This window comes from Thermobia domestica, chromosome 6 (genome assembly GCF_964235325.1).
Source record: "Thermobia domestica chromosome 6, izTheDome1.hap1.1, whole genome shotgun sequence".
Taxonomy (NCBI): Eukaryota; Metazoa; Arthropoda; class Insecta; order Zygentoma; family Lepismatidae; genus Thermobia; species Thermobia domestica.
The window spans coordinates 15,802,093-15,829,309 of NC_137459.1; positions in this window are offsets into that span (position 1 = coordinate 15,802,093).

Genomic DNA, 27,217 nt, shown 5'->3' on the forward strand with positions numbered 1-27,217 from the left:
GGGTAGCTTGCTTCTACCGAATGGAGCGCTACGCAGCGGCGAGTCTCATTACTTTCTTGACACATACTGTGTGTGAGCATAGTGCTTCAGTGCGTTAATTGGTTGGATCATCCACCAGAATCCCTCTGGGTAGCTTGCTACTAGCGAATCAAGCGCCACACAGCGGAGACTTTCTTAACTTTCTTGACACATACTGTGTGTGAGCATCGTGTTTCAGTGCGTTAATTGTTTTGATCATACACCAGAATCCCTCCGGAGAGCTTCCATCAAGCGAATGGAGCGTCACAGAGCGGAGAGTCTCCTTACTTTCTGCATACACTGTATGAGGGCGTAGTTCATCAGTGCGTTAATTCTTTTGATCATCCACCACAATCCCACCGGGTAGCTTGGTTCTAGCGAATGGAGTGCCACGCAACGGCGAGTCTCATTACTTTCTTGACACATACTGTTTGTGGCCAAAGTGCTTCAATGCGTTAATTGTTTGGGTCATCCACCAGAATCTTTCTGGGTAGCTTCCTTCTAGCGAATCGAGCGCCAAACAGCGGCGAGTCTCATAACTTTCTTGACACATACTGTGCGTGAGCATAGTGCTTCAGTGCGTTAATTGGTTGGATCATCCACCACAATTCCTTCGGGTATCTTGCTTCTAGCAAATGGAGCACCACGCAGTGGCGAGTCTCATTACTTTCTTGACACATACAGTGTGTGAGCATCGTGCTTTTGTGCGTTAATTGTTTTGATCACACACCAGAATCCCTCTGGGGAGGATGCTTCATGCGAATGGAGCGCCACGCAGCTGCGAGTCTCACTACTTTCTTGTCATATACTGCGTGTGAGCATACTGCTTCAGTGCGTTAATTAGTTGGATCATACACCTCAATCCCTCCGGGGAGGTTGCTTCAAGCGAATGGAGCGCCACGCAGCAGCGAGCCTCAGTAGTAGTCCCCCGCGTTGGCCCGAATGACTCATTTTCACTCTCTTTCATGACCGGGGTGAAAGGTCAATGACCTGGCCCGGGGGCAATGACCTAGGGGTACCTAGGACCACCCCCTCTAAATTTTGGCAGGGGTACCATGGCCCACCCCCTAAATTTTGGCAGGGGTACATAGGACCACCCCCCTTAAATTTTGGAAATTGCCAAATCTAAAAATTTGGTGTGGTAGCCTAGGACCACAGTATGTACCTCTATCAGTATTGGGTGTCTATGTCGTTCCCTTTCATGGGTAAAAAATTGCCAAAAATTCAAATTTCGGGGGATTTTGACCTAATTTATCCCCTTTGATGAGGTATTATTACCCTATATAGTTATATGGACGTATACAGGGGTCCATTCCCTTTCATAAGACATGGGTATATTAATGCACCCCTTGAAAAATTTGGGAGGGGTACCTTGGCCCACCCCTTAAATTTTGGAAATTGCCCAATTTAAACATTGGGTATTATAGTACAGGACTCTAATATCTATTATGATAAATTTGGACGGTCCACCTTGTTTCCTTCTAGGGGTACAAAATTGCCAAAAATATAAACGTAAGCAATACGTTATACCACGTGTTTGGTTTTCGACCTAATTTATCTCCTTGGATGAGGTCCTATTACCTTATATAGTTATATGGTCATGTATAGTGGTCCATTATCTATCATAAGACATGGGTACATTGGTGCACCCCTTGAAAAATTTGGGAAGAGTACCTTGGCCCACCCCTTAAATTTTGGAAATTGCCAAATCTAAAAATTTGGTGTGGTAGCCTAGGACCATAGTATGTACCTCTATCAGTATTGGGTGTCTATGTTGTTCCCTTTCATGGGTAAAAAATTGCCAAAAATTCAAATTTCGGGGGTTTTTGACCTAATTTATCCCCTTTGATGCGGTATTATTACCCTATATAGTTATATGGGCGTATACAGGGGTCCATTACCTTTCATAACATATGGGTATATTAATGCACCCCTTGAAAAATTTGGGAGGGGTACCATGGCCCACCCCTTAAATTTTGGAAATTGCCCAATTTCAACATTGGGTATTATAGTACAGGACCCTAATATGTATCATGATAAATTTGGGTGGTCCACCTCATTCCCTTCTAGGGGTACAAAATTGCCAAAATATAAACGTAAGCAATACGTTGTACCACGTGTTTGGTTTTCGACCTAATTTATCTCCTTGGATGAGGTCCTATTACCTTATATGATTATATGGTCATGTATAGGGGTCCATTCCCTATCATAAGACATAGGTACATTTGTGCACCCCGGGAGGGGTACCTTGGCCCACCTTTTTAATTTTGGAAATTGCCCAATTTAAACATTTGGTATTATAGTATAGGACACTAATATAGATCACTATAAATTTGGGTGGTCCACCTCGTTCCCTTTTAGGGGTACAAAATTGCCAAAATTTTAGTACAACCACGTGTTTGGTATTTGGTACATTTTTATCCCCCTTTGATGAGGTCCTATTATCTTATATGATTATATGGTCATGTATAGGGGTCCAATACCTTTCATAAGATATGGGTATATTTGTGCACCCCGGGAGGGGTACTTTGGCCCACCCTTAAATTTTGGAAATTGCCCAATTTAAACATTTGGTATTATAGTACCGGATCCTAACATGTATTATGATAAATTTGGATGGTCCACCTCGTTTCCTTCTAGGGGTACAAAATTGTCAAAATATAAACGTAAGCAATACGTTGTACCACGTGTTTGGTCGTTTGGCCCAATTTATCCTCTTGGATGAGGTTCTATTACCTTATATGGTTATATGGTTATGTATAGGGGTCTATTCCCTATCATAAGACATAGGTACATTTGTGCACTCCTTTAAAAATTTGGGAGGGGTACTTTGGCCCACCCCTTAAATTTTAGAAATTGCTCATTTTATATATTTGGTATTATAGTACTGGACCCTAACATGTATTATGATAAATTTGGGTGGTCCACCTCGTTCCCTTTTAGGGGTACAAATTGTCAAAATATAAACGTAAGCAATACGTTGTACCACGTGTTTGGTCTGACCTAAGTTATCCCCTTGGATGAGGTTCTATTACCTTATATGGTTATATGGTTATGTATAGGGGTCTATTCCCTATCATAAGACATAGGTACATTTGTGCACTCCTTTAAAAATTTGGGAGGGGTATCTTGGCTCATCCACTCGGTTTTAGAAATTGTTTTAATATAAGCATTTGGTATCATAGTACAGGACTTCAATATGTACCACTATAAATTTGGATGGTCCACATCGTTCCCTTTCATGGGTAAAGAACTACCAAAAATCGAATTTCGGAGGTTATTGACACCTATTTAGCACGTTATATGATTTATTACCTTTATATGTTTATGTTCCCTTTTAAATTTGGGAATTATCAAATAACAAAATTCGGTAAACGTTTTCTAGGACCCATTGGTGTTCCTCTTATGGCCAAATATTCAAAATTTAAATGTTATTGACCGGCTTTATTATTGAATAAGTACAGGATTTATTACTTTTTTCATAAGACACAGGTGTATTTGTGTACCAATCTTAAATTTTGGGAGGGGGTACATTTCTTATTGTCATATCAATAATTGGTAATTGTTCTTTGGGTAAATCATTGTGATCACGTGATCAGTTATTGACCTATGATGGGATTAGGAGTCCAGGACATTGGTACATTGAAACTTTGTAGGATAATTTGAGAATGCGTCATTGGTATTGATTATTACAGCCAAATATAAACGTAAGCAAGACGTTGTACCACGTGATTGACCTTGATGAGGTAGTGTACAGGGATACATAGCTAACCTTATTGAAACTTATGACTCATAGTCTTAAGGGAATACATGCTACAACACTGGCAAAGTTATTGTTGATGCAATTTGATTGGCTGATCACTATCTTTCGTGCAATCTGATTGGTTGATCACTATCTTTCGTGCAATCTGATTGGTTGATGAGTTTTAAATCTTTGCTGTATTCAGTTTTTAAGTTTTGTTTTACATTTAAAAATCTTGTTTTCGTTCAACATTTTGCACTCAATGATAAATATGATCAAAACCGTTTATTTGTTAATCGAATAGTTAAAAACCGGATAAAGTTTGACGGTTAACCGTGAAACGTAAAAATTTTTTAGTTTGAAATTTTTTTTGCTTGAAACGTTTTGTTTGAAAATTCTTGCTTTCAAATTTTTTGTTTGAATTTTTTGTTTGAGAATTTTGTTTGAAATTTTTTTTGACAACTTTTGTTTCAAAATTTTTTGTTTAAAATTTTTTTGTTTGAAATTTTTTTCGTTTCAAAATTTTGTTTGAGATTTTTTCGTTTGAAATTTTTGTTTGAAATTTTTTTCGTTTGAAATTTTTTGTTTGCAAATTTTTGTTCGAAAATTTTGTTTAAAATTTTTTGTTTAAAATTTTTCGTTTCCAAATTTTTTGTTTGAAATTTTTTGTTTCAAAATTTTGTTTGAAATTTTTTTCGCTTCAAAATTTTGTTTGAATTTTTTTTGGTTTGAAATTTTTTGTTTGAATTTTTTTTCGTTTCAAAATTTTGTTTCAAAGATTTTTGTTTGAAATTTTTGTTTCAAAGTTTGAGTTGACATTTTTAAAAGTTTGTGCACCTATTAGTAAAGAACCGGAACTGTTTAGAACAAAAACCTTTGACAACATTGTGGTGCAATAGTACACGTCAGAACCTGGGGTTGTACTTGAAATGAAAAAACACAATTCATTGAAATGGATCATTTTATTACACTCCACATACATCCATACCAGATAGTGGTTCTGGATATTGTCGATACAATGTATTTTGAACTTCTTGCACTAGTTTGTCTTTAGCGTATAATTTTAATTCCAGTTGAAGTCTTTTAAGATCTAATGCAATATCAATTGATGGAAACTCAATGTCCATTTGATCACAAATAAACTGTTTATCAATACAGGTATGCACTAGCCGGAACTGTTTAGAACAAAAACATCTGGCAACGTTGTGGTGCAATAGTACACGTCAGAACATGATAATGCAACGTCATCAGTTTTGCATCATATATAAGTATCGTTCGAGTTAGTATTCATGATAACGTCATCATGGCTACTTGTCTGCAGTTTCTAAACACACGTGTTGTGATGAAATCATTTACCAAGATTACTGATTTACAACAGAATGTACCTTATAGAATCTTAGCTAGCCAAATGATCCCTACAAAGTTTGGATTAAGAATCGTAGTGAAGCTTGAAAATGATAAGAATATAATTTTACCAGCAAGATATTTACCCATGGAACCATCAAAACAAGAAGAACTGCTGCGTTTCTTAAATACTGGATCTGTATCTTTATGTTACAAAGGATTCTTGGGTCGAAGTCATCAACTTGAATTTAGTACACAGCCAGATTCGTCAGCCATTGTGATGAAATCATGAATCATAGTTGTATGAATTTGGTTGGCCTGCATGACGTCAGCAACTGTGATGAAATCATGAATTCAAACGTCAGCACATTCCTTACCAATGACGTCAGCAATAACTATAAACCAGCAAATACAGTGTCATCCCACGAAATCATTTGAGCAAGTGCTTTTCAGGAGGAAAGATGTGTACTTCTAACGATAAAGAGTTCATCTTCGCAAGCTATTATCCAATAAATATATTTCAAACAAAACATGTGATGATTGGTATCAGTGCTAGAACATTTGAACCTGTGATTCGATTGGGTAAAGCAGAACAATTTGGTGTACAACTGACCTGTGAAGAATGGCAAATATTATGTTCACGAATCGACCAAATGAACGATTATTTTCATGATGAGCTAAATGTGACCATAGTCAAATCATTAGGCTCAAATCATGAAGTGGTGCTGCGTACAGTCCTCGAAGAGAAGATGGTGTTGTTACGTAAAAAGAGTACATTCCATGTCCCTCGCAACATGGTGTATCTAACACAAACTGAATGGAACAAATTCATCAGCGTATTTCCGTGTGTTAAACATGCAGTGGAAGTGTGCAACAAAACTAGTATATTCCTGAAAAAGTACTATTTTGAAAAATGTGTTATGCATATTGTACAACATGTATCTAGATATTGTGATGGTTGTCAACATCGTTCGTGGGTGCATACCTGTATTGATAAACAGTTTATTTGTGATCAAATGGACATTGAGTTTCCATCAATTGATATTGCATTAGATCTTAAAAGACTTCAACTGGAATTAAAATTATACGCTAAAGACAAACTAGTGCAAGAAGTTCAAAATACATTGTATCGACAATATCCAGAACCACTATCTGGTATGGATGTATGTGGAGTGTAATAAAATGATCCATTTCAATGAATTGTGTTTTTTCATTTCAAGTACAACCCCAGGTTCTGACGTGTACTATTGCACCACAATGTTGTCAAAGGTTTTTGTTCTAAACAGTTCCGGTTCTTTACTAATAGGTGCACAAACTTTTAAAAATGTCAACTCAAACTTTGAAACAAAAATTTCAAACAAAAATCTTTGAAACAAAATTTTGAAACGAAAAAAAATTCAAACAAAAAATTTCAAACCAAAAAAAATTCAAACAAAATTTTGAAGCGAAAAAAATTTCAAACAAAATTTTGAAACAAAAAATTTCAAACAAAAAATTTGGAAACGAAAAATTTTAAACAAAAAATTTTAAACAAAATTTTCGAACAAAAATTTGCAAACAAAATTTCAAACGAAAAAAATTTCAAACAAAAATTTCAAACGAAAAAATCTCAAACAAAATTTTGAAACGAAAAAAATTTCAAACAAAAAAATTTTAAACAAAAAATTTTGAAACAAAAGTTGTCAAAAAAAAATTTCAAACAAAATTCTCAAACAAAAAATTCAAACAAAAAATTTGAAAGCAAGAATTTTCAAACAAAATGTTTCAAGCCAAAAAAAATTTCAAACTAAAAAATTTTTACGTTTCACGGTTAACCGTCAAACTTTATCGATTAACAAATAAACGGTTTTGATCATATTTATCATTGAGTGCAAAATGTTGAACGAAAACAAGATTTTTAAATGTAAAACAAAACTTAAAAACTGAATACAGCAAAGATTTAAAACTCATCAACCAATCAGATTGCACGAAAGATAGTGATCAACCAATCAGATTGCACGAAAGATAGTGATCAGCCAATCAAATTGCATCAACAATAACTTTGCCAGTGTTGTAGCATGTATTCCCTTAAGACTATGAGTCATAAGTTTCAATAAGGTTAGCTATGTATCCCTGTACACTACCTCATCAAGGTCAATCACGTGGTACAACGTCTTGCTTACGTTTATATTTGGCTGTAATAATCAATACCAATGACGCATTCTCAAATTATCCTACAAAGTTTCAATGTACCAATGTCCTGGACTCCTAATCCCATCATAGGTCAATAACTGATCACGTGATCACAATGATTTACCCAAAGAACAATTACCAATTATTGATATGACAATAAGAAATGTACCCCCTCCCAAAATTTAAGATTGGTACACAAATACACCTGTGTCTTATGAAAAAAGTAATAAATCCTGTACTTATTCAATAATAAAGCCGGTCAATAACATTTAAATTTTGAATATTTGGCCATAAGAGGAACACCAATGGGTCCTAGAAAATGTTTACCGAATTTTGTTATTTGATAATTCCCAAATTTAAAAGGGAACATAAACATATAAAGGTAATAAATCATATAACGTGCTAAATAGGTGTCAATAACCTCCGAAATTCGATTTTTGGTAGTTCTTTACCCATGAAAGGGAACGATGTGGACCATCCAAATTTATAGTGGTACATATTGAAGTCCTGTACTATGATACCAAATGCTTATATTAAAACAATTTCTAAAACCGAGTGGATGAGCCAAGATACCCCTCCCAAATTTTTAAAGGAGTGCACAAATGTACCTATGTCTTATGATAGGGAATAGACCCCTATACATAACTATATAACCATATAAGGTAATAGAACCTCATCCAAGGGGATAACTTAGGTCAGACCAAACACGTGGTACAACGTATTGCTTACGTTTATATTTTGACAATTTTGTACCCCTAGAAGGAAACGAGGTGGACCATCCAAATTTATCATAATACATGTTAGGATCCGGTACTATAATACCAAATGTTTAAATTGGGCAATTTCCAAAATTTAAGGGTGGGCCAAAGTACCCCTCCCGGGGTGCACAAATATACCCATATCTTATGAAAGGTATTGGACCCCTATACATGACCATATAATCATATAAGATAATAGGACCTCATCAAAGGGGGATAAAAATGTACCAAATACCAAACACGTGGTTGTACTAAAATTTTGGCAATTTTGTACCCCTAAAAGGGAACGAGGTGGACCACCCAAATTTATAGTGATCTATATTAGTGTCCTATACTATAATACCAAATGTTTAAATTGGGCAATTTCCAAAATTAAAGGGGTGGGCCAAGGTACCCCTCCCGGGGTGCACAAATGTACCTATGTCTTATGATAGGGAATGGACCCCTATACATGACCATATAATCATATAAGGTAATAGGACCTCATCCAAGGAGATAAATTAGGTCGAAAACCAAATACGTGGTACAACGTATTGCTTACGTTTATATTTTTGGCAATTTTGTACCCCTAGAAGGGAATGAGGTGGACCACCCAAATTTATCATGATACATATTAGGGTCCTGTACTATAATACCCAATGTTGAAATTGGGCAATTTCCAAAATTTAAGGGGTGGGCCATGGTACCCCTCCCAAATTTTTCAAGGGGTGCATTAATATACCCATATGTTATGAAAGGTAATGGACCCCTGTATACGCCCATATAACTATATAGGGTAATAATACCGCATCAAAGGGGATAAATTAGGTCAAAAACCCCCGAAATTTGAATTTTTGGCAATTTTTTACCCATGAAAGGGAACAACATAGACACCCAATACTGATAGAGGTACATACTATGGTCCTAGGCTACCACACCAAATTTTTAGATTTGGCAATTTCCAAAATTTAAGGGGTGGGCCAAGGTACTCTTCCCAAATTTTTCAAGGGGTGCACCAATGTACCCATGTCTTATGATAGATAATGGACCACTATACATGACCATATAACTATATAAGGTAATAGGACCTCATCCAAGGAGATAAATTAGGTCGAAAACCAAACACGTGGTATAACGTATTGCTTACGTTTATATTTTTGGCAATTTTGTACCCCTAGAAGGAAACAAGGTGGACCGTCCAAATTTATCATAATAGATATTAGAGTCCTGTACTATAATACCCAATGTTTAAGTTGGGCAATTTCCAAAATTTAAGGGGTGGGCCAAGGTACCCCTCCCAAATTTTTCAAGGGGTGCATTAATATACCCATGTCTTATGAAAGGGAATGGACCCCTGTATACGTCCATATAACTATATAGGGTAATAATACCTCATCAAAGGGGATAAATTAGGTCAAAATCCCCCGAAATTTGAATTTTTGGCAATTTTTTACCCATGAAAGGGAACGACATAGACACCCAATACTGATAGAGGTACATACTGTGGTCCTAGGCTACCACACCAAATTTTTAGATTTGGCAATTTCCAAAATTTAAGGGGGGTGGTCCTATGTACCCCTGCCAAAATTTAGGGGGTGGGCCATGGTACCCCTGCCAAAATTTAGAGGGGGTGGTCCTAGGTACCCCTAGGTCATTGCCCCCGGGCCAGGTCATTGACCTTTCACCCCGGTCATGAAAGAGAGTGAGGATGAGTCATTCGGGCCAACGCGGGGGACTACTACTGCCTCATTACTTTCTGCATACATTTTTTGAGGGCATAATTCGTCAGTGCGTTAATTGTTTTGATCATCCATCACAATCAAAACAGGTAGTATGCTTCTAGAGAATGGAGCGCCATGCAGCGGCAAGTCTCATTACTTTCTTGACATTTACTCTGTGTGAGCATAGTGCTTAAGTGCGTTAATTGGTTGGATCATCCACCACAATCCCTTTTGGTTGCTTGCGTCTAGCGAATGGAGCGCCACGCAGCTGCGAGTCCCATTACTTTCTTCATACATGCTGTGTGTGAGAATAGTGCTTCACTGCGTTAATTGTTATGATCATCCACCACAATATCTCCGGGTAGATTGCTTCTAGGGAATCGAGCGATACGCAGCGGCAAGTCTTATTATTTTCTTTGCACATACTGTGTGAAAGCGTAGTGCTTCAGTGCGTCAATGGTTAAATCCAGCAGAATCCCTCGGGGGACCTTGCTTCAAGCGAATGGAGCGCCACGCAGCGGCGAACCTCATTACTTTGTGCATACACTTTATGAGAGCATAGTTCGTCAGTGCGTTAATTGGTTGGAACATCCACCACAATCCCTCCGGGTAGATTGCTTCTAGCGAATAGAGCGCCACGCAGCGGCGAGTCTCATTTTTTTCTGCATACACTTTATGATAGCACAGTTCGTCAGTGCGTTAATTGTTTTGATCATCCACCACAATCCCTCCGGATAGCTTGCTTCTACCGAATGGAGCGACACGCAGCGTCGAGTCTCACTACTTTCTTGACACATACTCTGTGTGAGCATAGTGCTTCACCTCGTTAATTGGTTGCATTATTTACCACAATCCTTCCGGGGAGCTTGCTTCAAGAGAATAAAGCGCCACGCAGCGGCAAGTCTCACTACTTTCTGCATACACTTTATGAGGGCATAGTAAGTCAGTGCGTTAATTTTTTTGATCTTCCACGACACTGTCACCGGGTAGCTTGCTTCTAGCGAATGGAGCGCCACGCAGCGGCGAGTCTCATTACTCTCTGGATATATTTTATGAGGGCATAGTTCGTTAGTGCGGTAATTGTTTTGATCATCCACCACAATTTCTCCGTGTAGCTTGCTTCTAGCAAGTGGAACGCCACCCAGCGGCAAGTCTCATTACTTTCTTGACACATAGTGTGTGTGAGCATAGTGCTTCAGTGCGTTAATTGTTTTGATCATCCACCACAATCACTTCGCGTAGCTTGCTTCTAGCGAATGGAGCGCCACGCAGCGGCGTGTCTCATTACTTTCTGCATACAATTTATGAGGGCATAGTTCGTCAGTGCGCTAATTGTTTTGATCATTGTAAAGGCTTACATGTTTATTAAAAAAAAAAATACTGTTACGATTAGTTGAAAACTAGTAGCGCCATTAGCGGCGTTAAGAGGAACTATCCTGTACATGATTTGGTGTATAACAGGCAAGCGTCATAATGAAGCTATATTTCAATCTGGGAACATCAGACTTTGATAATGGATTACGTCGATTTACTGTACTAGTTCATGGTTACCTTCGGGTTTACGTTTGTGATATGGAATGGAAGTCAAATTTATAAAACACAATATAAGCATAAAAGTTAAGTGTATGGTTTTTTTTGGTGTATTCAACTCATGTGTAGTTCATCCTAGTTCCATATGGTATACGTTTCTTAAAAGTTATAGTTATGTGTTGAAAAATTAAAAGATGTGATATTTAAATTAAAATCTTTGGTGTTGTTAAGTGGGAAGCAAGTAAGTTGGCACAGTTTTCATATATTACGTACTTATTTATTCTGCAGTATTGGTAAGTTGTAAAATTTACATATTATATCGCTATTGTTTAAAATATTTAATTTGTAAGATAATTGGGACCAATTTGCAAATTTTTTTTTTTAAGTGAGATGTAGTAACCAGCCCTTCAGGCTTTTTGTAAGGTCCTATTTGAAGAAGTTAACATCAAAGTTATAGTTGGATCTACTCAATTTTGATATTTAACCATATAAATTGTTATTAAATCACATGGATATAGTTTTTCTTTTTTCCCTAATTAGAATCCACTGTGTTTTTTAGATTTATAGATATATTTATGTATAATAATCCATTCACTTTGCAGTCTCAACAAGAGAACGGAATTTATCGTATTTGCGATAGTTTATGGGGATTGGTTAACCCAGTTAGAATATATATATTTGTTTTTGATAGATCCATACCTGCCTTTATTATTAATTATATAATATGAAGGGAGTTTTAAACACTCTCTTTCCCAGGAACGATACCGAAGTCTGAGCTTATATCGGGTAGTAGGTACGTTACATAAAAATATAGCTTCATTATATTTCTATACTGCTTACATTTTTGCAGTTAGAAGCAGGTTGGGTTTTATGAGGTACATTATATGGAATTTGATATTATTATATGGATTTTGCATTAGTGGAAGGAAGAGTATAGAAATACCTTACCGATTGGCAGTAATTAATTATTATTTTGTTGAAAGAATAAGAAAGAGACTAGCTCAACATTCGGTTGCAGTTTTCATTTACAGCAGTATATAGGATTGCCGTATATAACATCCATATTAATATAGCTGTATTTTGTATAAATTATCAAGATTTATATGTTGGTTGTTAAGATTATATGTTTATTGTTAGTTATTGCCCATTCTCAGTTGAATTTAAATAATTTCGATAATGGTGATCATGGATTGTTTGTCGATAGAACAGACGATGTTTGGGATTTAGCATTTCTGCAGGAAAGCACCTCGTTTGTAGAAAGAGGGGTGGGGAGAAGTACTGCGATGAGCGACAGCCCGCAGGTGTTAGCTGGTACGACTCAGCGGGCGATGACCCAGGAAACAGCTGGTGGTGATATACCGTTTGCGGTAGGTCAGGAAAATGAGCGAAGCAGGTGCTTGTTAGGAAATGTTAGTTCTGGTAGTCTATTGAAAAGGAACTCAGGCGTTGAAAATAAACAAACTAAAGAATTTTCAAGTCATAATACTAGTAACCCGTTCGTTCCTTTTTGCACTTCTTTTTCTAAACTGACCGTAGATGCAGCGAAGTATAGTTTTCAGGAATATATAAATAAAATTCCAGAATGTGATGCAACAGAGCACCACAAATTGTTTTTGTTTGCTATTGAGGTTCATAAGATAATAAAACTGAACTTATTTCCGGTTGAGTCTGTATTAATAGCTGCATTAGGAAAAACTAGTAATTGTTTGCATCAGGAATTAATGAATATTTTTTGTATTACTCATGATTGGATTGAGATATGTGGTCAGCTATTTGAGAGGTTTATATCCCCTTTGGCAAAAAGGCAATTAATCCATAGTTATGTGGATAGGTTACAATCACCTACAGAGTTGACCTCTATATATATTAACAGTATAGTAGATAGTTATACTATATGTATGGGTATACGTAATGATAGAGACATACTTGAGTATGTATGGAAAGGGATTAAACCGGAAATACAACACGAACTATTCCGTTATTCAAAACCTACAACTTTATATGAACTAATAAGTGAAGTGCAGCGTTATGAATTATATCAAAAGAATGTTGAGGTTTACCAGGCGATCACTAGAAAGGAACAGATTCCTGAGAAAAAACCTATTCAATGTTATTCCTGTGGTGGAAGACATAGGGAAAAAGACTGTTATTTACGTAGGCGGTTAAAACAACAACAAGACTTGACTACCTCGAGGAGAAAGGTGCAGTGGTTAGGTACAAGTACTTTAAAGGGAGAAAAAGATAGTAAACTGACTGGACAATTGAATGATCTTTTGAATGTTAGTGCTTCAGTGTCAACATTAAATAAACTTAATAATGCGACTAGCAAACCAAGGGACAGTTCAGATAAATTGGTAGCAGTGTTTATAAAGGGATACGTCTTAGGGAATGACTATGTTGGAGGAATTGATACTTGTGCGTCGGTTTCGATTATAAATCGTGGAAAGTTTTTGGATTGGAATACTAAATTGAAAGTACCTGTTAAAGTGATGAGTGAAAAGTTTACAGGGACAGGTGTTAATAGGCAAACAATAACATTGACTCAATATGTGATTATTCCAATACGTTTTCGCTCTAAAGTTTATAGACTTAAATTCTTTTTGATGGACCAGTTAGAGCCCACTTTTATAATTGGGATTCAGCAATTAAAGTATATGCGTGCATTTATAGACTTAGTCGAGAACAAATTAGTTCTGGCAAGTGAGAAAGTGGTCATTCCCATAAGTTATTATCCTAATAGTGACTTTAAAGAATTAAATGATTCTGCCGTAAAATTTTTATTCCGTAGCTTCTCGAGTCATACGGACAATTTAAAGTCTTCTATAGCAGACCGAGGGGATAAGGTACAAGGAACAAGGGAGCAGATCAGCAGTGTTGCCAATCATATGGAATGTCCTAGAGAATATTACTTATTTCAAGTTGCAGAAGTAAACGAGCCATCCAAGCAGATATTGGTTGATCCACTGCTAGCTGAAGATGATCCCTCATTGGAAAGGTATGTTGATGGTCTCCCTAATAGATTTCCTAGTGTGTTTAAAGATAAAATAGGTGAAATTAAAGGATATCAATATGAAATTAAGGTGAACAATGAGGATCCTATAAGGAAGAAAGCTTATCCTATGAGTAGATGCGATCAAAAACAACTTGATTCCATTTTAGATGATTGGTTAAAACAGGGAATAATTCAAAAGAGTAATAGTGATTGGTCTTTCCCATGTTTTTTAGTGAAAGGAAGGTCTGGAGAAAAACGTCTTGTTATTAATTACCAATGTCTTAATCGGAGATTATATTTAAATCCGCAGTTTACCCCCCGTATAGAGGATGTATTAGCTAATGTATCCGGTGGGAAAGTATTTTCCGCTATTGATATTAAAAAAGCGTATCTACATTTACGATTATCAGAAGATTCGTATAAATATACAGCGTTTATGACTCACCGAGGTCTGATGGAATTTAAATTTTTACCTTTTGGTTTATCTTCTGGTAGTTTTATGTTGTCCAAGGTATTAACTGACATTTTATATCCTTTAAAAAATGAAGGTCTTGAATGGTTCTACGATGATGTAATATTATTCACTCCCGATGTTGAGAGTCATAAGAAACTATTAGATAAGGTCTTAAATAAATTTGAAGAGTATGGTATAACAATTTCTTTGAATAAATCAAAATTCTTCCAGAGAAAAATATCTTATCTGGGATATATTTTAGAGAACGGGAATATGTCACTGGATCCTTCCAGGGTTGAAGTAATTAGAAAGTTACCAGCTCCGCGTAATAGAAGGGGATTAATTAGCCTTCTTTGTTTTCTACAATACCATGCTAAATTTATTCCTCATTTTCAAGAAGTAGTAGAACCATTAAATAGAATGAGGTCTCCTAAAGTACAATTTAGGTGGGGTGATGAAGAACAGAGAGCTTTAGATCAAGTTAAGGAGTTATTTGAGACTCATGTAATTCTGAAATTACCAGATTTAAATGCTAAGTTTTTCGTCAGTTCGGATGCAACACTCAAAAGTTTGGGCGGAACGATACAACAATATGATGAGAATAATATATTAAGACCTGTTGGGTTTTATTCCAGACGTTTAAAACCTTATGATTTAAATAAACCAATCTATCTGTTGGAACTTATGGCAGCTGTTGAGAATATTGAACGCTTTAGTACCTATTTGTACTCAAAGTTCGAACTGAGAGTAGATAATTTAGGGTTAATGTATGCCATAAGAAATATTAAGCGCATTAAGAAATATGGCAGTTTATTGTATCGATTGTTTTCATTCGATTTTGATGTCAAACATGTACCATCTAATTTAAATATTTCTTCAGATTACCTATCAAGGGTCCATGATCGAGAAATGTTCGAACCTATGGAGACAGATCAAACATATGATCATGAGGTAAAGAATTTGTTGTTAGTCAATATGTGGAATATGCCATATGCTTGTATGTCAATTAATGAACACCAAAGAAAAGAAGTAGAATTGATGAATATAATCGATAAGTTAGAAAAGAAAGAAAAAATTGATGATTATAAATTAATTAAAGGTACTTTATGTAAGAAAACTAAAGCGCAAAAGAATCCATGGAAAGTTTGTGTTCCGAAAGAACTTGTATTACCTATTATAGAATTTTATCATAATTCGATATTGCCGGGAAATCATTCGGGAGCAAGGAAAACTATCAGTAGAATATCAGCTAGATATACATGGCCTTCGATGGTAGATCAGGTACGTGAATATGTCCACTGTTGTAAATCTTGTCAACTCAATAAAAGCGATAATCGTAAGAAAATGGGTCAATTAGTGTCCACTTTCGACAAAACTGTGAATGGAAGATGGTACACTGATATTTATGGACCGTTATGTCAATCCCAATCGGGAAGATATTGTTTGATCATAGTTGACTCTTGTTCTAAACGAGTTTGGCTGGAACCATTAAGAATATTATCGAGTCAAGCGATCATTAATAAGTTATATAAGATCATGTGTAGGTTTGGGTTCCCTTTCTCGGTCAGTCACGATAATGGGTCAGTATATGTATCAGCTAGATTTAAAGATTTCTTGTATAGCCATGGTATACAGGATATTCGTAGTTCTCCATATCATTGTGCTTCTAATAATGCTGAAAGATATCTAAGAGTATTGGGTGATAGTCTTAGAATTTATTTTTCCAACAAACAGACCAAGTGGGACAGAGGCATTCATGAAATAGAGTTTTCAATAAATTCTGCCGAACATTCGGAATTAAAATGTTCCCCAATGGAGATGACATTTAATTATAATGTGTGCGACCCATTGGATATCCGCTGGAAAATAGATGAGTTAGATATACGTAAAAAGGACCCTAATGTATGGGCCAATGCCATGAAGAACATGGAACTAGCTTGGTCTCGACGCAAACGTATATATGATAAGTCTAAAGTTGCTACTTCATATTCAGTGGGTGACCAAGTTTTATTAAAGTCGCATTATAAGTCGTCTTTGGCTGACAAGATAACCAGGAAATTGTGCCCAAGGTGGCTGGGGCCTTATCGGATTGAAAGACTATTGGGGACTAACTCAATTCAATTAAAATCTGTTGACGATCCATTGGATATTAGGAAGGCTCATGTTTCTCAAACTAAACGGTACCGTCAACCTCGTAACGCAGGTGTAACATGAGGTGTATTTTGATAAACAATAATAAATTTTGGGTATATTCTTAATTCTGGTCTAATTATACATACCTATATGTGTGTGTATGGATAATATTTTGGGTTATATTATTATTTAATAATTGCAGCTAGATGTTATGGCGTTAAATAGTCAGTTTTAATTAGTCTCTTTCAAATGAATGGTTTTTAGAGGATTTTAATGTGTTTTTGAATTTTAATTATATTAGAAAATATAAATATTGTTATTATGTTTTTGTCAATGTATTTGTTATTCTGTGCTAATGTCTGTTTTTAAATTCCAGGCCTGGAAAAATCCTTAAACCTTGAATGTTTGTAATCGTGGAAAATATCATATATGTATTTTTGGGTATACGTATGGATTGTAATAGGAATGAATACTGGAGTTGTAACCTAGATTGGTATGTTTCATATTATGAATATATGTACGTCATGCATGACCTGTTTGGATTACAATGGATATTCAAAGTAAGTTATATATTTATAATGTATATGGGTGGTTAATGGATATATATATATTCTATTTTCATTTTGTACATGTAATGTTATGAATTTCTAGGAAGGTCTTGACCTGAGACTTTAGAATTTACTAATATTAGGTATAGATGTAGATAGAATGTAGGGATGAATGAATGTTTGCGTGAATGGATTATTAGGGGGATATTTTTATTTTCTTTATATATTATTTGGGATGAATTGTAGAATGAATTGGAATTAGTATTAGTAGAATAGATTCTTGGGTTAATTATGACTAATGTCGACAACTAGACTATCATCCTTCCGGAAAATCATAATGATTTTAGAGGGGGGTGTTAGTTGATGTAAAGGCTTACATGTTTATTAAAAAAAAAATACTGTTACGATTAGTTGAAAACTAGTAGCGCCATTAGCGGCGTTAAGAGGAACTATCCTGTACATGATTTGGTGTATAACAGGCAAGCGTCATAATGAAGCTATATTTCAAACTGGGAACATCAGACTTTGATAATGGATTACGTCGATTTACTGTACTAGTTCATGGTTACCTTCGGGTTTACGTTTGTGATATGGAATGGAAGTCAAATTTATAAAACACAATATAAGCATAAAAGTTAAGTGTATGTTTTTTTTGGTGTATTCAACTCATGTGTAGTTCATCCTAGTTCCATATGGTATACGTTTCTTAAAAGTTATAGTTATGTGTTGAAAAATTAAAAGATGTGATATTTAAATTAAAATCTTTGGTGTTGTTAAGTGGGAAGCAAGTAAGTTGGCACAGTTTTCATATATTACGTACTTATTTATTCTGCAGTATTGGTAAGTTGCAAAATTTACATATTATATCGCTATTGTTTAAAATATTTAATTTGTAAGATAATTGGGACCAATTTGCAAATATTTTTTTTTTTAAGTGAGATGTAGTAACCAGCCCTTCAGGCTTTTTGTAAGGTCCTAATTGAAGAAGTTAACATCAAAGTTATAGTTGGATCTACTCAATTTTGATATTTAACCATATAAATTGTTATTAAATCACATGGATATAGTTTTTCTTTTTTCCCTAATTAGAATCCACTGTGTTTTTTAGATTTATAGATATATTTATGTATAATAATCCATTCACTTTGCAGTCTCAACAAGAGAACGGAATTTATCGTATTTGCGATAGTTTATGGGGATTGGTTAACCCAGTTAGAATATATATATTTCTTTTTGATAGATCCATACCTGCCCTTATTATTAATTATATAATATGAAGGGAGTTTTAAACACTCTCTTTCCCAGGAACGATACCGAAGTCTGAGCTTATATCGGGTAGTAGGTACGTTACATCATCCACCACAATCTTTCCTGGTAGCTTGCTTCTACCAATGGAGCGTTACCCAGCGGCGAGTGTCATTACTTTCTTGGCACATATTGTTTGTGAGCATAGTGCTTCAGTGCGTTAATTGTTTTGATCATCCACCACAATCACTCCGGGTAGCTTGCTTCTATCGAATGGTGCACCACACAGCGGCCAGTCTCATTCTTTGTTGACACATATTGTTTGTGAGCATAGTGCTTCAGTGCGTTAATTGTTTTGATCATCCACCACAATCACTCAGGGTAGCTTGCTTCTGCGAATGGTGCGCCACGCAGCGGCGAGTCTCATTACTTTCTTTACACATACTGTGTGTGAGCATAATGCTTCAGTGCGTTAATTGTTTTGATCATCCACAAGAATCCATCCGGGTAGCTTGCTTCTAGCGAATGGAGCGCCACGCAGCGGCGAGTCTCATTACTTTCTGCATACACTTTATGAGGGCATACTTCGTCAGTGATTTAATTGTTTTGATCATCCACCAGAATCCCTCCGGGTTCCTTGCTTCTTGCGAATGGACCGCCACGCAGCGGCGAGTCTCATTTCTTTCTTCACCAATAATGTGTGTGAGCATAGTGCTACAGTTCGTTAATTGTTTTGATCATCCACCAGAATTCCACCGGGAAGCTTGCTTCTAGCGAATGGAGCGCCACGCAGCGTCGAGTCTCATTACTTTCTTGACACATATTGTGTGTGACCATAGTGCTTCAGTGCGTTAATTGTTTGGATCATCCACCACAATCCCAACGGTTAGCTTGCTTCAAGCGAATGGAGCACCACACAGCGGCGAGTCTCATTACTTTCTGCATACAATTTATGAGGGCATAGTTCGTCCGTGCGTAAATTGTCTTGATCATCCACCACAATCCATCCGGGTAGCTTGCTTCTAACGAATGGAGCGCAACAAAGCGGCGAGTCTGATTTTCTTGACACATACTGTGTGTGAGCATAGTTCTTCAGTGCGTTAATTGTTTTGATCATCCAAAAGATTCCCTTCGGGTAGCTTGCTTCAAGCGAATGGAGCGCCAGGCAGCGGCGAGTCTCATTTCTTTCAGCATACACTTAATGGGGGCTTAGTTTCTCAGTGTGTTAATTGTTTTGATCATCCTCCACAATCCCTCCGGGTAGCTTGCTTCTAGCGAATGGTGCGCCACGCAACGGCGAGTCTCATTACTTTCTTGACACATACTGTGTGTGAGCAAAGTGACTCAATGCGTTAATTGTTTTGACCATCCACCAGAATCCCTCAGGGTAGCTTGCTTTTAGCGAATGGAGCGCCAGGCAGCGGCGAGTCTCATTAATTTCTGCATACACTTTATGAGGGCATACTTCGTCAGTGCGTTAATTGTTTTGACCATCTATTTCAATTCCTCCGGGTAGCTTGCTTCTGGTGAATGGAGCGCCACGCAGCGGCGAATCTCATTAATTTCTTGACACATACTGTGTGTGAGCCTAGTGCTTCAGTGCGTTAATTGGTTGGATCATCTACCACAATCCCCCCGGGGACCTTGCTTCCAAGCGAATGGAGCGCCACGCAGCTGCTACTCTCATTTTCTTGACACATACTGTGTGTGAGCATTGTGCTTCAGTGCGTTAATTGTTTTAATCATCCAAAAGAATCCCTTCGGGTAGCTTGCTTCTAGCGAATGGAGCTCCACGCATCGGCGAGTCTTATTTCTTTCTGCATACACTTAATGAGGGCAAAGTTCGTCAGTGCGTTAATTGTTTGGATCATCCACCAAAATCCCTCCGGGTAGCTTGCTTCTAGGGATTGGAACGCCACGCAGCGGCGAGTCTCATTATTTTCCTGACACATACTGTGTGTGAGCATAGTGCTTCAGTGCGTTAATTGTTTTGATCATCTAAAAGAATCCCTTCGGATAGCCTGCTTCTAGCGAATGGAGCGCCACGCAGCGGCGAGTCTCATTATTTTCTTGACACTTACTGTGTTTGAGAATAGTGCTTCAGTGCGTTAATTGTTTTGAACATCCAAAAGAATCCCTTCGGGTATCTCGCTTCTAGCGAATGGAGCGCCACGCAGCGGCGAGTCTCATTATTTCTTGACACATACTGTGTTTGAGAATAGTGCTTCAGTGCGTTCATTGTTTTGAACATCCAAAAGAATCCCTTCGGGTAGCTTGCTTCTAGCGAATGGAGCGCCACGCAGCGGAGAGTCTCATTACTTTCTTGACACATACTCTGTTTGAGAATAGTGCTTCAGTGCGTTAATTGTTTTGAACATCCAAAAGAATCTTTTCGGGTAGCTTGCTTCTACCGAATGGAGCGCTACGCAGCGGCGAGTCTCATTACTTTCTTGACAAAGACTGTGTGTGAGCATACTGCTTCAGTGCGTTAATTGGTTGGATCATTCACCACAATGCCTCCTGGTAGGTTGCTTCAAGCTAATGGAGCGCCAATAAGCGGCGAGCCTCATTACTTTCTGCATACATTTTTGAGGGCATAATTCGTCAGTGCGTTAATTGTTTTGATCATCCATCACAATCAATCCAGGTAGTTTGTTTCTAGCGAATGGAGCGCCACGCAGCGGCGAGTCTCATAACTTTCTTGACACATACTGTGTGTTAGCATAGTGCTTCAGTGCGTTAATTGTTTTGAACATCCAAAAGAATCCCTTCCGTTAGCTTGCTTCTAGCGAATGGAGCGCTACGCAGCGGCGAGTTTCAATACTTTCTGCATACACTTTATGAGGTAATAGTTCATCAGTGGGTTAATTGTTTTGATCATCCACCAGAATCTCCCAGGGGAGTTTGCTTCTAGCGAATGGAGCGCCACGCAGCGGCGAGTCTCATTACATTCTTCACAAAGACTGTGTGTGAGCATAGTGCTTCAGTTCATTAATTGGTTGGATCATTCACCCCAATGCCTCCTGGTAGGTTGCCTTAAGCGAAACGAGCTCCACGCAGCGGCGAGTCTCATTACTTTCTGCATACATTATTTGAGGGCATAGTTCGTCAGTGCATTAATTTTTTGCATCATCCACCACAATCCCTCCGGGTAGCTTGCTTCTTGCGAATGGACCCCACGCAGCGGCGAGTCTCATTATTTTCTTGACACATACTGTGTTTGAGAATAGTGCTTCAGTTCGTTAATTGTTTTGAACATCCAAAAGAATCTCTTCGTGTAGCTTGCTTCTAGCGAATGGAGCGCTACGCAGCTGCGAGTCTCATTACTTTCTTGAAGAGGACTGTGTGTGTGCTTAGTGCTTCAGTGCGTTAATTGGTTGGATCATCCACCACAATGCCTCCGGGTAGCTTGCTTCAAGCGAATGGACCGCCACGCAGTGGCGAGTCTCATTACTTTCTTGACACATACTTTGTGTGAGCATAGTGCTTCAGTGCGTTAATTGTTTGGATCATCCACCAGAATCCCTCCGGGTAGTTTGCTTCTAGCGAATCGAGAGCCACGCTGCGGCGACTCTCTTAACTTTCTTGGCACATACTGTGTGTGAGCATAGTGCTTAAGTGCGTTAATTGTTTGGATCATCCACCAGAATCCCTCCGGGTAGTTTGCTTCTAGCGAATCGAGAGCCACGCTGCGGCGAGTCTCTTAACTTTCTTGGCACATACTGTGTGTGAGCATAGTGCTTAAGTGCGTTAATTGGTTGGATCATCCACCACAATCCCTTTTGGTTGCTTGCTTCTAGCGAATGGAGCGCCACGCAGCGGCGAGTTTCATTACTTTCAGCATACACTTTATGAGGGCATAGTTCGTCAGTGCGTTAATTGTTTTGATCATCCGTCATTTTCAATCCGGTTAGCTTGCTTCTAGCAAATGGAGCGCCACACAGCGGAGAGTCTTATTACTTTCGTGACACATACTGTGTGTGAGCATAGTGCTTCAGTGCGTTAATTGTTTGGATCATCCACCAGAATCCCTCTGGGTAGCTTCCTTCTAGCGAATCGAAAGCCACACAGCGTCGTGTCTCATAACTTTCTTGACACATACTGTGTGTGAGCATAGTGCTTCAGTGCGTGAATTGGTTGGATCATCCACCACAATTCCTTCGGGTAGCTTGTTTCTTGCAAATGGAGCACCACGCAGCCGCGAGTCTCATTACTTTCTTGATACTTACTGTGTGTGAGCATAGTGCTTCAGTGCGTTAATTGGTTGGATCATCCACCACAATACTTCCGGGTAGCTTGCTCCTATCGAATGGAGCGCCACACAGCGGCGAGTCTCATTACTTTCTTGATACATACTGTGTGTGAGCATCGTGCTTCAGTGCGTTAATTGTCTTGATCATACACCAGAATCCATCCAATTAGCTTGCTTCTAGCGAATGAAGCGCCATGCAGCGGCGAGTCTCACTACTTTCTTGTCATTTACTGTGTGTGAGCATACTGCTTCAGTGCGTTAAGTAGTTGGATCATCCACCACAATCCCTCCGGGGAGGTTGCTTCAAGCGAATGGAGCGCCACGAAGCGGCGAGCCTCATTAATTTCTGCATTCATTTTTTGAGGACATAATTCGTCAGTGCGTTAATTGTTTTGATCATCCATCACAATCAAACCAGGTAGCTTGCTTCTAGCGAATGGAGCGCCACGCAGCGGCGAGTCTCATTAATTTCTCGAAACATACTGTATGTGAGAATAGTTCTTCAGTGCGTTAATAGTGTTGATCATCCGCCAGAATCCCTTCGGGTAGCTTGCTTCTAGCGAATGGAGCGCCACGCATCGGCGAGTCTCATTACTTTCTTGACACTTACTGTGTGTACGCATAGTGCTTCAGTGAGTTAATTGGTTAGATCATGCACCACAATCCCCCCGGGGAGCTTTCTTCATGCGAATGTTGCGAAACAAAGCGGAGATTCTCATTACTTTCTTTATACACTTTATGAAGCATAGTTCGTCACTGCGTTAATTCTTTTGATCATCCATCACAATCAAACCAGGTAGCTTGCTTCTAGAGAATGGAGCTCCACGCAGCGGCGAATCTCATTACTTTCTTGACACATACTGTGTTTGAGAATAGTGCTTCAGTGCGTTCACTGTTTTGAACATCCAAAACAATCCCTTCGGGTTGCTTGCTTCTAGCGAATTGAGCGCTACGCAGCGGCGAGTCTCATTACTTTCTTGACAAGATCTGTGTGTGTGCTTAGTGCTTCAGTGCGTTAATTGGTTGGATCATCCACCATAATGCCTCCTGGTAGGTTGCTTTAAGCGAATCGAGCACCACGCAGCGGCGAGTCTCATTACTTTCTGCATACATTTTTTGAGGACATAGTTGGTCAGTGCATTAATTGTTTTGATCATCCACCACAATCCCTCCGGGTAGCTTGCTTCAAGCGAATGGAGCGCCACGCAGCGGCGAGTCTCATTTTTTTCTTGACACATACTTTGTGTGAGCATAGTGCTTCAGTGCTTTAATTTTTTGGATCATCCAACAGAATCCCTCCGGGTAGATTGCTTCTAGCGAATCGAGCGCCACGCTGCGGCGAGTCTCATTACTTTCTTGACACATACTGTGTGTGAGCATAGTCCTTCAATGCGTTAATTGGTTGGATCATCCACCGGAATCCTTCCGGGTAGCTTGCTACTAGCGAATCGAGCGCCACACAGCGGAGAGTTTCTTAACTTTCTTGACATATACTGCGTGTGAGCATAGTGCTTTAGTGCGTTAATTGGTTGGATCATCCACCACAATGCCTCTTGGTAGGTTGCTTTAAGCAAATCAAGCGCCACGTTATTAATTGCTTTAGTGCATTAATTGCTTTGATCATCCGTCATTATCAATGCGGGTAGCTTGCTTCTAGCGAATAGAGCGCCACGCAGCGGCGAGTCTCATTAATTTCTCAACACATACACTATGTGAGCATAGTTCTTCAGTGCGTTAATAGTTTTGATTATCCGCCAGAATCCCTTCGGGTAGCTTGCTTCTAGCGAGGGAGCGCCACACAGCGGCGAGTCTCATAACTTTCTTGACACATACTGTGTGTGAGCATAGTGCTTCAGTGCGTTAATTGGTTGGATCATCCACCACAATCCCTCCGGAGAGCTTCCTTCAAGCGAATGGAGCGTCACAAAGCGGAGAGTCTCATTACTTTCTGCATACACTGTATGAGGGCGTAGTTCGTCAGTAAGTTAATTCTTTTGATCATCCACCACAATCCCACCGGGTAGCTTGGTTCTAGCGAATGAAGCGATACACAGCGGCGAGTCTCAATACTTTCGTGACATACTGTGTGTGAGCATAGTGCTTCAGTGCGTTAATTGTTATGATCGTCCACCAGAATCCCTCTGGGTAGCTTCTTTCTAGCGAATCGAGCGCCAAACAGCTGCGAGTCTCATAACTTTCTTGACACATACTCTGTGTGAGCATAGTGCTTCAGTTCGTTAATTGTTTGGATCATCCACCACAATTCCTTCGGGTATCTTGCTTCTTGCAAATGGAGCACCACGCAGTGGCGAGTCTCATTACTTTCTTGACACATAGTCTGTGTGAGCATCGTGCTTCAGTGCGTTAATTGTTTTGATCATACACCAGAATCCCTCCAGGGAGGATGCTTCAAGCGAATGGAGCGCCACGGAGCGGCGACTCTCACTACTTTCTTGTCATATACTGTGTGTGAGCATACAGCTTCAGTGCGTTAATTAGTTGGATCATCCACCACAATCCCTCCGGGGAGGTTGCTTCAAGCGAATGGAGCGCCACGCAGCGGCGAGCCTCATTACTTTCTGCATATATTTTTTGAGGGCATAATTCGTCAGTACGTTAATTGTTTTGATCATCCATCACAATCAAAACAGGTAGCTTGCTTCTAGCAAATGGAGCGCCACGCAGCGGCGAGTCTCATTACTTTCTTGACACTTACTGTGTGTGAGCATAGTGCTTAAGTACGTAAATTGGTTGGATCATCCACCACAATCCCTTTTGGTTGCTTGCTTCTAGCGAATGGAGCGCCACGCAGCGGCGAGTCTCATAACTTTCTTGACACATACTGTGTGTGAGCATAGTGCTTCAGTGCGTTAATTGGTTGGATCATCCACCACAATACCTCCGGGTAGCTTGCTCCTATCGAATGGAGCGCCACACAGCGGCGAGTCTCATTATTTTCTTGATACGTACTGTGTGTGAGCATCGTGCTTCAGTGCGTTAATTGTCTTGATCATACACCACAATCCATCCAAATAGCTTGCTTCTAGCGAATGAAGCGACATGCAGCGGCGAGTCTGACAACTTTCTTGTCATATACTGTGTGTGAGCATACTGCTTCAGTGCGTTAATTAGTTGGATCATCCACCACAATCCCTCCGGGGAGGTTGCTTCAAGCGAATGGAGCGCCACGCTGCGTCGCGCCTCATTAACTTCTGCATACATTTTTTGAGGGCATAATTCGTCAGTGCGTTAATAGTTTTGATCATTCATCACAATCAAACCAGGTAGCTTGCTTCTAGCGAATGGAGCGCCACGCAGCGGCGAGTCTCATTACTTTCTTGACACTTACTGTGTGTGCGCATAGTGCTTCAGTGAGTTAATTGGTTAGATCATCCACCACAATCCTCCCGGAGACCTTTCTTCATGCGAATATTGCGAAACAAAGCGGAGATTATCATTACTTTCTGTATGCACTTTATGAGGATAGTTCGTCACTGCGTTAATTGTTTTGATCATCCATCACAATCAAACCAGGTAGCTTGCTTCTAGAGAATGGAGCGCCACGCAGCGGAGAGTCTCATTACATTCTGCATACATTTTTTGAGGACATCGTTGGTCAGAGCATTAATACTTTGGATCATCCACCACAGTCCCTCCGGGTAGCTTGCTTCAAGCGAATGGAGCGCCACGCAGCGGCGAGTCTCATTACTTTCTTCACACATACTTTGTGTGAGCATAGTGCTTCAGTGCTTTAATTTTTTGGATCATCCACCAGAATCCCTCCGGGTAGTTTGCTTCTAGCGAATCGAGCGCCACACTGCGGCGAGTCTGATTACCTTCTTGACACATACTGTGTGTGAGCATAGTCCTTCAATGCGTTAATTGGTTGGATCATCCACCGGAATCCCTCCAGGGAGGATGCTTCAAGGGAATGGAGCGCCACGCAGCGGCGAGTCTCACTACTTTCTTATCATATACTGTGTGTGAGCATACTGCTTCAGTGCGTTAATTAGTTGGATCATCCACCACAATCTTTCCGGGGAGGTTGCTTCAAGCGAATGGAGCGCCACGCAGCGGCGAGCCTCATTTCTTTCTGCATACACTTAATGAGGGCATAGTTTGTCAGTGCGTTAATTGTTTTGATCATCCACCACAATCCCTCCGGGGAGCTTTCTTCATGCGAATGTTGCGAAACAAAGCGGAGATTTTCATTACTTTCTTTATACACCTTATGAGGCATATTTCGTCACTGCGTTAATTGTTTTGATCATCCATCACAATCAAACCAGGTAGCTTGCTTCTAGAGAATGGAGCGCCACGCAGCGGCGA